This window comes from Gossypium arboreum, chromosome 4 (assembly GCF_025698485.1).
Source record: "Gossypium arboreum isolate Shixiya-1 chromosome 4, ASM2569848v2, whole genome shotgun sequence".
Taxonomy (NCBI): domain Eukaryota; kingdom Viridiplantae; phylum Streptophyta; class Magnoliopsida; order Malvales; family Malvaceae; genus Gossypium; species Gossypium arboreum.
In genome coordinates, this window is record NC_069073.1 from 28,274,957 (window position 1) to 28,286,779 (window position 11,823).

The window sequence follows — 11,823 nt, forward strand, 5'->3', positions numbered from 1 at the left end:
TCGTTATTACACTTAAAAACATTGTTTATTACGAAAGCTTTTAAAACAAGATATGTAGTATGTTTGTTGCAAATCATTTACCATTTGAAAACCCGAGTCCTACTACTAATAGATTTAAGTCAATTTAAATAAATCCCCAATTAAAAATGAAAACCTAAAATGGCCTTATTACATAAAATTTACTTAAATAAAACTACCTTCACTAGAAACCAAAAACGAAAAACATAAACAGTGGTGTGGCCATCCCCGAGTCATTCGCAGAATCGATTCGTCTAAAGATTACCTGCGCAAATAAGCAGAAAAGTGAGTTTATGGAAACTCATTGTGAAATTTCCCTATTTCTTAAACAGAAAATCATGCAGTGTAAATAGTCTAGGCCAAAGCCCTTTTTAGTAGCAATATTAGTGTGGGCCTCAGCTTATTACGGTAACAGTATCAGTGTGGGCCTTAGCCCAATACAATACAGTATTAGAGATGCAAGAAGTGATCCTACCCATCCATCCTCTACACTCCACTCCATCCAACCCTACACTCCATGTGAGGATAAAATCGACCCACCTATCCCTACACTCCAGAATATAGCACCAGCTGCGGTACTAAACAATATATACAGCAGAGCTGCCAGTACAGTACACTTCCTTCTAATATAGCAAACCCACCCCCATACAACATGTTATGTCATAATATATACATGTATTTAATATGTCATGCTCGATTACAGTCAAATATAGCATAGGGGTATATCAGTCATTTTACCTCTAGGGGTATAACAGTCATCTCATCAGTATGGGGTCTAAGTGTACTTACCGACCCATCAGTAGGGCCACAGTCATCTTAGGCGACCTGTGTTACCTTAACAGTCAAATAGTTGAAATGGGCCCAAAAGCCCATAATACGGCCCATCTGGGCCCAAACACTCGTGAGGCCCAATAAGCCCAAATAATGACCTTGGCCGAGTAAACTACACTGCCTGCCCGATTATCTCCATACAACAGTGTGGTTTACCTGTGTGGGGCCGATGAACCCGCAGGGTCCACATGGCCTATTTCGGCCCAACGTGTCCCAAAAAAACCTAATGTGACAGCCCTAAAGTGACCCTACTCAGAAAGCGGTTTCGGGACCGCTAAACCGAGTCACTAAATTATTTTAATATGATATTTATTGTCTAAAATATGTGATTATGAATGTGGGAAAGTTTTAAGCTTCGATTTAGTAAATTGCATGTGAATTTAGTCAATAAGACTTATGTGTGACACTTTTGAAATGTGATAGGTTAATCTATAAGGATCTATTAGTGCATGTAATCAAAGGGTGGACTTGCATGTCAATTTTCCCCATTTAATTACTAGTGGCCGCCATGACAAAGGGTGATGGGCAAAACATGTCATAAAACATGTTGTGTTAATGGTTTATGTTAGAAATGATAAAATAATAATGGGAAGGCAAATGATGACAAAAAAAAAGTGTGTGGTTGCCCCCCCTCCATTGCCGTGAATGGAAGAAAGAAAACAAAAGAAAAGAAAAAAAAAAGTTCATCTTCTCCTCCTACCTCTCTCAAGCCGAAATTAACCAAGAAATGGAAGAAAGCACACCTAAGGCATTCGACCATCTTGTGTGGGGGGAACTAAGGTATGATATCAAGTGATTCTTTTCGAATTTTTGTGAAGTTGAGTTTGTTTTGGTGCTCATAACATGACCCATGTGTTAATTTTTGAGTTTGTGTTGCAAGAAACATTTGGTTATGTCCTTATATGTCAAATTGATGATAAATTTTTGATATTTGGTGAATGAATATGGGTTTCGGTCATGGTAGATAACAAAGAATGTGGTTGTTGTTCTTGTTGATTTGGATGAATTTTTGGTGGATAGGTGCTTGAATCAAACAAATGATCATGTGTGTACACTAGGTGCTAGTTGAGAAGAATCGGTCACTATATTGGAGGCCATTGCCGAATATGAGTTTAGTTATTGAGAGGGATGAATGTGTTTTGAGTTGATGGAATAAAAGAATGCTTAAAGATGTGTCACAACAAATTATATGTTAAGCTAAGGTTGTTAAATTATCAATCTTTCTTCCTAGCCGAATATGTGTTTATAAAGTTGAGTTGTTAAATAGATTTTGAAGTTAGCCCATGCATTTATTTTTGAATTGAAGAAGAATGATACATTCAACTATGCTTTGATGTGCTTGGATTGTTGTTCATTGAGTAAATGATTGAGGAATTGTTAGAAGAATTTGAATGCTAAACTAGTTGATTTGTTTGATGATATATATATATATTCGGAATGGGATAAAATGTGTATTAAGGTAAGTTTCATGGTGATTATGCTTGTGATGTTGGGTTAATATTCGGCATTGAGTAATGTGGGGTAAGGTGATTAATCCGCTATGAAATTAGCTAAATTGAATAGGTATGTTTAGTGATATGCTTAGTATAATGTATGATCTTATAACTCAGTTTGGTATTGAGATAAAGGTTAGATGTATGATTGGATTTTGGTATGTGTTAAATTGGTCAATCAAAGATTAAATGATATGTGATTGTTAAGTGAATAATATTAGTTAAGTACTTAAGCAAATCTATTGTTTTAATTAAGCTTAAGAGCAAAGAGGATCAAAGTCGGATAGGGGAAAAGAGAAAGTAAACGAATAGCCGTGGACATCTAATGTCGACCACTTCCGAGGTAAGTTTTAAGCGATTAAACGTTGAGTAAATTCAATCATAATAGGACATAATGAGTGGATTTAATAAGATATGATGTGGCCATGATATGTCTTAAACTCAAATGGTAAGTTCATAAGTGTTTGGACTTGGAAATTTAAGAGCAAATTGTAATAATTTGCTTGGACAGCAGCAGTAATGTGATTTTAGAAAATCACTATAAATTGTTGGTGTGGAATTATAGGCTGAATAAAATATGTAATCAAAGCTTAGTTGGTCTAATTTCTTATAAAAGAGACCGTGGAAGCAAAGAAATTTCCTATAAAAAGATATTTAAAGTTGTGTGGGATAGTGTCAGAATGACTCCGAAATCCCCTGTTCTGTTTTTGGAAAATCATTATAATTTGTACAAAAATGGTTATAAGATAAGATTTATATGCTTAGACTCCTTAATGAGTCTAGTTTCAAATGAAATCAAATAGAACACATTATGGATTCTGTACAATGAAAAATTTGATTCGTAGTGAAGAGTGGTCAGATTAGTCAAACAGTGAAACAGGGGAAACTTTAAGAAAAATCTGGTATTGATTGGCCAAACCTAAAATTCTGAAAATTTTATGGATGGAAGATATATGAGTCTATATTCAGGGAAAATTAACGGCAATTGATTTTGAGTTTTGTAGCTCCAGTTATAAATAATTTAGTGACTATTACTCAGGAAAACAGCTTGTGGTGAATATGTGAATTTGTTGTAAACATTGATCAAACTATTTGAGTTGCTTATAAGCTATGGCTGAAATTGATGTACAAGATAAATATATATATGTGTGATATGTATATGTGGTAAAGGCGAATGGCGAATGTGAAATATATGTGTGATATGTGTATGTGGTAAAGCCGAATGGCTAATGTGAAATATATATAAGATATGTATATGTGGTAAAGCCGAAAGGCTAATGTGAAATATATGTGTGATATGTAGATGTGGTAAAGCCGAATGGCGAATGTGAAATATGTATGAGATATGTATATGTGGTAAAGCCGAATGGCTAATGTGAAATATATGTGTGATATGTATATGTGGTAAAGCCGAATGGCTAATGTGAAATATATATAAGATATGTATATGTGGTAAAGCCGAATGGCTAATGTGAAATATATATATATGTGGTAAAGCCGAATGGCTAATGTGAAATATATGTGTGATATGTGTATGTGGTAAAGCCGAATGGCTAATGTGAAATATATATAAGATATGTATATGTGGTAAAGCCGAGTAGCGAATGTGAAATATGTATGAGATATGTATATGTGGTAAAGCCGAATGGCTAATGTGAAATATATGTGTGATATGTATATGTGGTAAAGCCGAATGGCTAATGTGAAATATATGTGTGATATGTATATGTGGTAAAGTCGAATGGCTAATGTGAAATATATATGAGATATGTATAAGTCGTAAAGCTGAATAGCGAATGTGAAATATGTATGAGATATGTATATGTGGTAAAGCCGAATGGCTAATGTGAAATATATGTGTGATATGTATATGTGGTAAAGCCGAATGGCTAATGTGAAATATATGTGTGATATGTATATGTGGTAAAGCCGAATGGCTAATGTGAAATATATATGAGATATGTATATGTCGTAAAGCCGAATGGCGAATGTGAAATATGTATGAGATAAGAATATGTGGTAAAGCCGAATGGCTAATGTGAGTGTTGTAACATGCGATTAATGTACATGAAACTTGGAGATTATGTCCGGGTAAGACCCGATGACTACGTGTGGAGATTATGTCCGGGTAAGACCCGATGACTACGTGTGGAGATTATGTCCGGGTAAGACTTCGTAATAAGAATTGCTTATAAATCTATTCAATGCGAAAGTTTAAACAGGTATGTACTCCAAGTTTATATATGATGCATACGAGAGCAATCTATGGGACTATTCCTATGATTTTGTGACATCGGATTAGTGTGAGAGGTTATGTGAAATCATACGATATATCTATGTCACATGAGCTCACTTTTATGTGAGAGTTTATCTGCCTATTGTATATGATGAGATGTGCATATTCGGTAAAGGGATGGTATGCCCGAAGGAAGAGTGAAATAAAAATACGAACAACTATGTTATAATTTGATTGTTATCTGTTGACACTACTTAAAACTTACTAAGCATTGTAATGCTTACTCCGCTTACTCTGCTTCCTTTGTCTTATAGGTCTCATTGCGGTTACTGTGCTCGGGAATCGTCAAGAACTAGTCACACTATCACTATCCACCGCTTGTTACCGCTATGTTTAGAACTATTTTATGGCATGTATAGAATAGACTAGTGGCGTAAGAATTTTTTGGTTAATGTATATAAGCCATGCGAAAATGGCATCTTTTAATGTTTACTTAGTGAAGTTTAAATTTTACCTTTGGTCGTGCTTAGTACTTATTTAAATGAACGATCTTTAATTCAAGAAAAGTTCAAAATTTTACTGTTACGACGTGAGTTACAAGTCCGGTAATGCCCTTACCTATTCTCGCGACGGTTACGGGATAGGGTGTTACATTTTATTGGTATCGAGCTACGGTTTAGTCGATTCTAGGACTAACGTAGCACGCGTGAGTCTATTTATACATGCCATAAAGTGATAAAATGATAGTGTGATGATTTTGACTATTAAAATGTGGTTGTGTATTGTAATGAATCTTGATCCCGATCAAGTCAGTAGCAAGCTTCCGACTATGAGAATTTGCGATATAACTTCACTTAGATATGCCTAAATTATTAAGTTGATCGTGCACGTATCATGTACTCGTATTTGAATTTCGATTTGGATTGAATTATAAGGGTATAAGTGATGCAATTTTGAAAGAGTGTTATGACTATAAATGTGATTTTTGTACGTGGCTATGGAACTGGAAGTTGAATGGTCGATAAGCATGTTGTGTTTGTATTCAAGTAATGTAAATGATGTACTAATGTGTATTGCTATAGGTGTATATGTACATGAGAATTGAGAGTGATGTATCCGGACTAAGTTCCGAAGAGCATTCGTGCTAGTGATGTATCCGGACTAAGTTTCGAAGAGCATTCGTGCTAGTGATGTATCCGGACTAAGTTCGAAGAGCATTCGTGCTAGTGATGTATCCGGACTAAGTTCCGAAGAGCATTCGTGCTAGTGATGTATCCGGACTAAGTTCCGAAGAGCATTCGTGCTAGTGATGTATCCGGACTAAGTCCCGAAGAGCATTTGTGTTAGTGATATATCCGGGCTAGGTCCCGAAGAGCAATCATGCTGGTGACGTGTATTCGGGCCTTCGTGCCTAGTAGGCTTCGTGCCGGTAATTTGAGCAAAGTTTAAGTGTTCATTACTATACGAATTCAAATTTAAATGAGATGATATGTTTAAAAGTGTACATACATGATGTTTATCGACTTGGTTATTTCAATGTGTAATAACGAATGAATAAGAGCACTATGTGTGTGAATGATTAGAGGCCTTTGTGTGTGTACGAATTCCTTTAACCGAGCACTATGAGTGCGAGATCGGTCGATGGGCACTAAGTGTGTGAAGTGGAATTCATGTAAGACCTCGTCTGGGACGAAGGCATTGATTTGAGATAGTGTGTAAGACCATGTCTGGGACATGGCATCGGCTCGATATGTGAGAATATGTAAGACCATATCTAGGATATGGCATTGTAAGAGCTATATGTGTTTAATGAGTACCCGTAATGATTTCGAATGATTCAACGGGTATATTTAAGATGATAAATAAAGTAAGATCAGAATAAGTGATACGGGTATGTACGGAAGGTATGTGAAAATCAAATGAAAGTAAAAATTTGTGAGTTCATATTATATTATATTATGTATACTAAGTAAGTGAATACGTAAAAAGATGGCGGATATGTTGTTAAGAAATGAATTCATGTTATAAATGTGTTACGGATTTAGTCTATGGGATGTTTGAGTATATGTGTACTTTCGGTCAGGTTACAGCTTATACATGGATGAAAATGTGGGTTACGAATATGTGGGTTGATGATGTGAATTATACATGTTAATATGTGCCTGATATGTGTTTGAAATGCAATTGTGAATTAAATTAAGTGATTATTGCTTATGAAATCAAGGAAATGAGATATATGTGCATACTTGTAGAAATGTTTATGTATTTGTTTTAAGATAAGAAAATGATTTTATAGATCGATGTGAAATCAATAATGAATTACAATTACTATCGATGAGCTAATGTTTATATGAATATAATTCAATAAGAGGATGTTATCCTAAACTATGCATCGGTAGAAATTTTCGGGGACGAAAATTTCTTAAGTGGGGGAGAGTTGTGACAGCCCTAAAGTGACCCTAGTCGGAAAGCGGTTTCGGGACCGCTAAACCGAGTCACTAAATTATTTTAATATGATATTTATTGTCTAAAATATGTGATTATGAATGTGTGAAAGTTTTAAGCTTCGATTTAGTAAATTGCATGTGAATTTAGTCAATAGGACTTATGTGTGACACTTTTGAAATGTGATAGGTTAATCTATAAGGATCTATTAGTGCATGTAATCAAAGGGGTGGACTTGCATGTCAATTTTCCCCCATTTAATTACTAGTGGCCGGCCATGACAAAGGGTGATGGGCAAAACATGTCATAAAACATGTTGTGTTAATGGTTTATGTTAGAAATGATAAAATATTAATGGGAAGGCAAATGATGACAAAAAAAATGTGTGTGGTTGCCCCCCCTCCATTGCCGTGAATGGAAGAAAGAAAACAAAAGAAAAGAAAAAAAAAAGTTCATCTTCTCCTCCTACCTCTCTCAAGTCGAAATTAACCAAGAAATGGAAGAAAGCACACCTAAGGCATTCGGCCATCTTGTGTGGGGGGAATTAAGGTATGATATCAAGTGATTCTTTTTGAATTTTTGTGAAGTTGAGTTTGTTTTGGTGCTCATAACATGACCCATGTGTTAATTTTTGAGTTTGTGTTGCAAGAAACATTTGGTTATGTCCTTATATGTCAAATTGATGATAAATTTTTGATATTTGGTGAATGAATATGGGTTTCGGTCATGGTAGATAACAAAGAATGTGGTTGTTGTTCTTGTTGATTTGGATGAATTTTTGGTGGATAGGTGCTTAAATCAAACAAATGATCATGTGTGTACACTAGGTGCTAGTTGAGAAGAATCGGTCACTATATTGGAGGCCATTGCCGAATATGAGTTTAGTTGTTGAGAGGGATGAATGTGTTTTGAGTTGATGGAATAAAAGAATGCTTAAAGATGTGTCACAACAACTTATATGTTAAGCTAAGGTTGTTAAATTATCAATCTTTCTTCCTAGCCGAATATGTGTTTATAAAGTTGAGTTGTTAAATAGATTTTGAAGTTAGCCCATGCATTTATTTTTCAATTGAAGAAGAATGATACATTCGACTATGCTTTGATGTGCTTGGATTGTTGTTCATTGAGTAAATGATTGAGGAATGGTTAGAAGAATTTGAATGCTAAACTAGTTGATTTGTTTGATGATATATATATATATATATATATATATATTCGGCAATGGGATAAAATGTGTATTAAGGTAAGTTTCATGGTGATTATGCTTGTGATGTTGGGTTAATATTCGGCATTGAGTAATGTGGGGTAAGGTGATTAATCGGCTATGAAATTAGCTAAATTGAATAGGTATGTTTAGTGATATGCTTAGTATAATGTATGATCTTATAACTCGGTTTGGTATTGAGATAAAGGTTAGATGTATGATTGGATTTTGGTATGTGTTAAATTGGTCAATCAAAGATTAAATGATATGTGATTGTTAAGTGAATAATATTAGTTAAGTACTTAAGCAAATCTATTGTTTTAATTAAGCTTAAGAGCAAAGAGGATCAAAGTCGGATAGGGGAAAAGAGAAAGTAAACGAATAGCCGTGGACATCTAATCGTCGACCACTTCCGACGTAAGTTTTAAGCGATTAAACGTTGAGTAAATTCAATCATAATAGGACATAATGAGTGGATTTAATAAGATATGATGTGGCCATGATATGTCTTAAACTCAAATGGTAAGTTCATAAGTGTTTGGACTTGGAAATTTAAGAGCAAATTGTAATAATTTGCTTGGACAGCAGCAGTAATGTGATTTTAGAAAATCACTATAAATTGTTGGTGTGGAATTATAGGCTTAATAAAATATGTAATCAAAGCTTAGTTGGTCTAATTTCTTATAAAAGAGACCGTGGAAGCAAAGAAATTTCCTATAAAGAGATATTTAAAGTTGTGTGGGATAGTGTCGAATGACTCAAATCCCTGTTCTGTTTTGGAAAATCATTATAATTTGTACAAAACTGGTTATAAGATAAGATTTATATGCTTAGACTCCTTAATGAGTCTAGTTTCAAATGAAATCAAATAGAACACATTATGAATTCTGTATAATGAAAAATTTGATTCGTAGTGAAGAGTGGTCAGATTAGTGAAAGTGAAACAGGGGAAACTTTAAGAAAAATCTGGTATTGATTGGCCAAACCTAAAATTCTGAAAATTTTATGGATGGAAGATATATGAGTCTATATTCAGGGAAAATTAACAACAATTGATTTTGAGTTTTGTAGCTCCAGTTATAAATAATTTAGTGAGTATTGCTCAGGAAAACAGCTTGTGGTGAATATGTGAATTTGTTGTAAACATTGATCAAACTATTTGAGTTGCTTATAAGCTATGGCTGAAATTGATGTACAAGATAAATATATATATGTGTGATATGTATATGTGGTAAAGCCGAATGGAGAATGTGAAATATATGTGTGATATGTGTATGTGGTAAAGCCGAATGGCTAATGTGAAATATATATAAGATATGTATATGTGGTAAAGCCGAAAGGCTAATGTGAAATATATGTGTGATATGTAGATGTGGTAAAGCCGAATGGCGAATGTGAAATATGTATGAGATATGTATATGTGGTAAAGCCGAATGGCTAATGTGAAATATATGTGTGATACGTATATGTGGTAAAGCCGAATGGCTAATGTGAAATATATATAAGATATGTATATGTGTTAAAGCCGAATGGGTAATGTGAAATATGTATGAGATATGTATATGTGGTAAAGCTGAATGGCTAATGTGAAATATATTTGTGATATGTGTATGTGGTAAAGCCGAATGGCTAATGTGAAATATATATAAGATATGTATATGTGGTAAAGCCGAATGGCGAATGTGAAATATGTATGAGATATGTATATGTGGTAAAGCCGAATGGCTAATGTGAAATATATGTGTGATATGTATATGTGGTAAAGCCAGCCGAATGGCTAATGTGAAATATATGTGTGATATGTATATGTGGTAAAGCCGAATGGCTAATGTGAAATATGTATGAGATATGTATATGTGGTAAAGCCGAATGGCTAATATGAAATATATGTGTGATATGTTATGTGGTAAAGCTGAATGGCTAATGTGAAATATATGTGTGATATGTATATGTGGTAAAGCCGAATGGCTAATGTGAAATATATATGAGATATGTATATGTAGTAAAGCCGAATGGCGAATGTGAAATATGTATGAGATAAGAATATGTGGTAAAGCCGAATGGCTAATGTGAGTGTTGTAACATGCGATTAAATGTACATGAAACTTGGAGATTATGTCCGGGTAAGACCCGATGACTACATGTGGAGATTATGTCCGGGTAAGACCCGATGACTACGTGTGGAGATTATGTTTGGGTAAGACCCGATGACTACGTGTGGAGATTATGTCCGGGTAAGACTTCGTAATAAGAATTGCTTATAAATATATTCAATGCGAAAGGTTAAATAGGTATGTACTCCAAGTTTATATATGATGCATACGAGAGCAATCTATTGGACTATTCCTATGATTATGTGACATCGGATTAGTGTGAGAGGTTGTGTGAAATCATACGATATATCTATGTCACATGAGCTCACTTTTATGTGAGAGTTTATCTGCCTATTGTATATGATGAGATGTGCATATTCGGTAAAGGGATGGTATGCCCGAAGGAAGAGTGAAATAAAAATACGAACAACTATGTTATAATTTGATTGTTATCTGTTGACACTACTTAAAACTTACTAAGCATTGTAATGCTTACTCCGTTTACTCTGTTTCCTCTGTCTTATAGCTCTCATTGCGAAGCTACAGGCTCGGGGATCGTCAGCAACTAGTCACACTATCACTATCCACCGCTTGTTACTGCTATGTTTAGAACTATTTTATGGCATGTATAGAATAGACTAGTGGCGGAAGAATATTTTTGGTTAATGTATATAAGCCATGAGAAAATGGCATCTTTTTAATGTTTACTTAGTGAAGTTTAAATTTTACCTTTGGCTGTGCTTAGTACTTATTTAAATGAACGATCTTTAATTCAAGAAAAAGTTCAAAATTTTACTGTTCTGACGTGAGTTACAAGTCCGGTAATGCCCCTTACCTATTCTGGCAACGGTTACGGGATAGGGGTGTTACACCTAAGCCCACGAAATGGCTCATGGTGGTCTCTACAGTCACATGCTCGCACTTATGTGTATAGATGACGAAACGAGTGAGCGTTTGCCTGTGTGGCATCAATGGTACCAATTTTCCAGCTTTTGCTGTTTCACAATTGAAGTAGTGTGATTAAACACCTGTTGCAAAATGTGCGCCTAGCCCAAGAGTTTTCCTCAAACCTACATCCAGTCACGATAATCCGTTAATTGATTTATACTAGGGTTAATCACCCTTCTAATTCCCTACTTAACATAACACCTAATACTTGCCTTGATCAAATGGGTGATTAGCCTTTCCAGAACTGTTGACGAAAGCTGGTTTACTCTTCTAACCGAATAACTGCAGTGACAACAACCCATTATCAATAGCCAAAACGCATGACATGAGACTAAAATATAGCCTATTGAAAACACAACCCAAAGATAAGATAAGTAAACAATCAGCTAACACATTCCTAAGTAAGTCACATTCCCAAAGAGCCCTATTATCGTAAGCAGACTTACCTTGATTGAGTAAAGAGGAAAAGGTTCAACTGCTCAGTAAACACTGGCAATTCCTTCACTCTCCAAGAACATTCAGAACCGAAAGAATCACCACGCCTATGAGAAAAGG